This window comes from Galeopterus variegatus, unplaced genomic scaffold (assembly GCF_000696425.1).
Source record: "Galeopterus variegatus unplaced genomic scaffold, G_variegatus-3.0.2 Scaffold1034, whole genome shotgun sequence".
Lineage (NCBI taxonomy): Eukaryota > Metazoa > Chordata > Mammalia > Dermoptera > Cynocephalidae > Galeopterus > Galeopterus variegatus.
Genome location: NW_007727145.1, coordinates 24759 through 29492, shown reverse-complemented (window position 1 = coordinate 29492; position 4734 = coordinate 24759). Strand labels below are relative to the sequence as shown.

General features: G+C 43.7%; 1 pseudogene; it reads left to right on the top strand.

Annotated features, from left to right (window-relative positions):
- The first annotated feature begins 3457 nt into the window (after positions 1 to 3457).
- The window catches only part of LOC103591818, a 4278-nt pseudogene continuing 3001 nt past the window's right edge, over positions 3458 to 4734 (top strand).

The window sequence follows — 4734 nt, the reverse complement described above, 5'->3', positions numbered from 1 at the left end:
TCATTTTTGACAAGTTAAACAGTCTTCTTGGTGTACTAGTGATTAGGCATTAGTACAAGTTTCTATGGAACAGAAAGTTCACAACATTGATTTGTTGAAATGAGGTAACAGAAATGCCAAGTACTTAGATGGGCAGGTCACTTTAGGGCCAGTAAAACTGCTAATGCTGGGCTCAAGATGGGGAGAATATTAAGCTACGTTGAGTAGAAACTGAACATCACTTTTTTTCCCATAGGCAATTAGTGATAGATGGATCGGGGCCAGCACACTTCTTCACTCAGACCTTAATCATTCACTCATCCAAAATTTATTGAACACCATTGAGTAGAAACTGAACATCACTTTTTTTCCCATAGGCAATTAGTGATAGATGGATCTGGGCCAGCACACTTCTTCACTCAGACCTTAATCATTCACTCATCCAAAATTTATTGAACACCTACTATGTGGCAGGGACTACTCTAGGTGCTGGGGATATAGTAATGAATAAGAAACATGGTCATCATCTTGTGGATCTTTCATTTTAATTGTGGGAAGGCAATAAACACATAAGGACATGATGTCACATAATGATATATACTCTGAAGAATACTCAATAGGCTAAGGAGATAGACAGGGTGGGGAGGGGCTGCCTGATGAGAGCTGGTCAGTGAGGGGCACTCCACGGAGGTGACATTTAAGCTGAGACCTGAATCACGAGGAAGAGGCAGCCCCGTGAAGATGAAGGGAAAGAACAGCTGGAGTAGAGGGGGAGCGAGTGCACAGGCCCTGAACAGGCCACACAGCTGACGTGCTTGCGGGAGAGGGAGGCCAGTGCAGCTGGAGCGTGGTGGGGCCTTACGAGTGATGCGAGGAATTTACACTTTATTCTAACTGCCTAACCATGAGAAGACAGGCGCTGGGTTTAGAAAAGCAATGTTAATCAGGCCATGGATGGAGCCAGACAATTGTCCTTGTTAATCACATGTCCCAGGTTTACACTGGAGAGTGGCCGACTCAGGGTGCAGACCTAGGCCTGTCTGTCTCCAGCATATGTGTCTTTCCAGCCCCTCTCTGCCTCCCTTCCTACCTGAAAGTGAAGAAAAAAGTTGTGTGTGACAGAGAAGGTGGTTCTGGAGCTCACCCTGACACCCACCGCCTGTGATCACATAACACTCTGGGTCTCGTGCCTTCATCACATTAGGTGAGCATAGAGGCTTTGTCTGGGCGTTCCCTGTGAGGAAATGTTCTATATTCCAGGTGTAACAGGGCTGAGACAGGATGTGTTAGTCAGGGTTCTCCAGAGAAACAGAACCAATGGGATATGTAGAGATATAAGAGGTGCTTTAATATGGAATCGGCTCATGCAATTATGGAGGTCAAAAAGTTCCATGATATGCAATCTGGAGAACCAGGAAAGCCAGTGTTGTAATTCAGTCTGAGTCCAAAGGCTGCATGGGAACTGTCAGTGTAACTCCTATTCTGGGGCTGAAGGCCCCCAGACCAGGAGCTCTGATGTCCAAGGGCAAGAGAAGATGGGTGTTTTAGCTCCAGAAGAGAGTCCACCCTTCCTCTGCCCTTGTGTTCTATTTGGGCCCTCAATGGACAGGGTGATACCTCCCACTTGGTAAGGGAGGGTCTTCTTTACTCAGTCCACTGATTCGAATGCTAATCTCTTCCAGAAACACCCTCACAGACACACCCAGAAATAGTTTTACCAGCTATCAAGGTATCCCTAGCCCAGTTGAGTTGACACATAAAATTAACTATCACAGATTATTTCATTACAGTCTCAAAATAATTGGAGTGCGTTTTATGAGGAATAATAAGTGTTAACTGTTTTCACTGGGGACAGAACAAGATAATAGGATTTTTTTAAATAGCAGTTCTTAACTGATATCCTTAGACCTCCAAGGGATCTTTGAAGAAAACAGTGGGGTCCGTAAGCTATATTCCACATTTCAAAAATGTCTAATGTCTAATGGGATCACTTTGGCAGGTTCCATTTGGCAGAATCTATCTACTAAAGCTGAATAGACATGTACCCTAGGGCCCAACAATTCCTCTACTAGTATGGGTACTAGATAGAGAAATGCTTACATACTCGTATAGTCCTCAAAAGGTATATCCCAAAATGTTTAAAGCAGTACTATTAGAAATAGCCAACACTGGGAAATTACCCAAATGCCTATCAACAGTGGAATTGATCAATAAATTTTAGTATATTTGTGCAATAGAATATGCATTAAGCACTGAGAATGAATGACATTTAACCATGTATAATATGGATCTTAGCTTATGTTGAGTGAAAGTAGCTAGACACAAACAATAGAAACTATAAAAATCATTTCCATGAAGTCCAAAGTCAGGGGACATTACTCTATGGTACTGGAAGCCAGGATAGGCATTACCCTTAAGCAGGGATAGTGTATAGTGACTAGAAGGGAGGTTGAGGAAGGGCCTGGTAATCAAGGATGCTGATGATGTTCTGTTTCTTCATCTGGGTGCTGGTTATTTGGGTGTGTTTGGTTTGAGAGGATGAATTGAGCAATGCATTTTTGTTGTGTGTGCTTTTCCATAGTATATTACACCTCAACTAAAGTTTTTAAAAATGTTTAATGGAAAATGTGCTATAGCTACTTCTGATTTTTATTGCACACCCAATTAAATATGATTACTTATAAGATGGGAGAGAAAATTAATTGTTGCTGGAAAAACTGTGTGTAAGATAGGATTTTTTAAAATGCGGGCCCAACCCACGGAAAAAGGTGACCAAAAATTTCCCTGGGGGGCCACTTGTGAAAAGTTTCAGAGCCAGAGGCTAAACTCTTAAAATAGGATTTTTTAAAATGCGGGCCCAACCCACGGAAAAAGGTGATCAAAAATTTCCCTGGGGGGCCACTTGTGAAAAGTTTCAGAGCCAGAGGCTAAACTCTTAAAACAAACTCTCTCACTGGTGGTGTGTTTGTTACCAAGGGAGTGCACAGAAAGTTTGTGGTGTTTTCATGAAAGAGATGAATGTTATCATTCTGGGATGACTAGATTTAGACCTTGCAAGATACAGGAAGGGGTGGGCTAATAATCTTTTCCTGCAGGCATTTTTAGATGGACTGGTTATGAGTGTGTCCTGTTCAGTGAGAGTGAGGGGAGAGCTCCATATTCACCTGGGCTCTTCCTCTTTGCCCCAGGTGGAGAAGTTCAGGTGGCCAGTTGTGTTGTCCAACACTTGTCAATAAACCAGGAAGGCCTCAGGAAAGAGGAGGAGTTGCATGCTCGATTTAAAGTGAGTTTGTCATGTATATCAATGAGACAAAGGACTCATGTTCTACTGGAACCAGGGTTTATTGCTCCTCTTGGCAATCAGACAAACTTCTACCATCTGCTGGCCACCCCTTGCCACCATCTGTCAGTTGAGTGCCACAGTGGGGAGAGTCAAGCAATCTGCGTAACTGATCCAATATATCCCTGTATTCCAGAGATGTTGCTGGAGCAGCGGTTGCTGCAGTTGGTGGTGGGGAAGTGAGAAACTGCCACCACTTATTGCCTTGCTCCACTGAATTAGTTCATGACTTAGTTCATGCAAAGACTTCAATGTAGATGCTTGGAGAAGCTGTGGAAAAGCTGTCTCACCTGGAAGGACTTAGAAACCTAAGTTCTAGAAAGGAGGTGGGAAGGTCAGCAGCAGGAGTCATGTAAGAGTGAAAAGAGCTCCTTATCAAGAGCCATAGCCTTGGACCCCAAGACCAGCCTCAGTGCACAGTGCTAAGACACCACCACCCAGCAGCCAGATGTACAAGGTACTGCAACACAACTGTCTGGCCGCTAGAGGTGCATGATGCTGAGATATCACCGCCCAGCACCCAGACATGCAAGGTGCTGAGACACCACTGCCCAAAAGCCAGAGGTGCAAGGTGCTGAGACACCACAGTCTAGCAGCCAGCACAGTGCCAAGACCAGCAGCCAGAAGTGCATGGTGGTGAGACACCACTGCCTGGCAGCCATTCACATCTTTCATCATGGTCCATTCCTCCTCTTTACTCAGGGCATAAATCTGGATTAATCTAAGCCAGTCCTAGGAGTTCAATTCTTCTTGCCAGTCACTGATTAGGAAGGGGAGTTTATCTCAAATCTAGCCAAAAAGAAGGGCGTGGAAATGTATTGGGGATGTTTTCTCACAGGGAGAAGTGGCCTCATTTCATGCCTTGATGTGACCCCTGTAATGCCTGCAGCCAAGTTGTGATCATGAAGGTAGCAGGCCTGGAGATAAGTCAGCATGTTTAGGCTGCTGGGGGAAAGATGGAAAGAACCCGGATCCCTCATGATACCACAAAGCCCTTAAACAATCCTGAGCTGAATTTCCGTTATGGGAGCTAATACATTTTTCTTATTGTTTAAGCTGGTTGAGCTTGAATATTTGGTTACTTGCAGCCCAAATCTCCCTAATTAATCTGAAGCTTCAGTCCAACCTTCTCCTTCCTGCATGCATATATTGTTGATTTCCAACTAGAAAATTTTATGTGTATATATCCTAGATCCCTCATGATACCACAAAGCCCTTAAAGTAAACAATCCTGAGCTGAATTTCCGTTATGGGAACTAATACATTTTTCTTATTGTTTAAGCTGGTTGAGCTTGAATATTTGGTTACTTGCAGCCCAAATCTCCCTAATTAATCTGAAGCTTCAGTCCAACCATCTCCTTCCTGCATGCATATATTGTTGATTTCCAACTAGAAAATTTTATGTGTATATATCC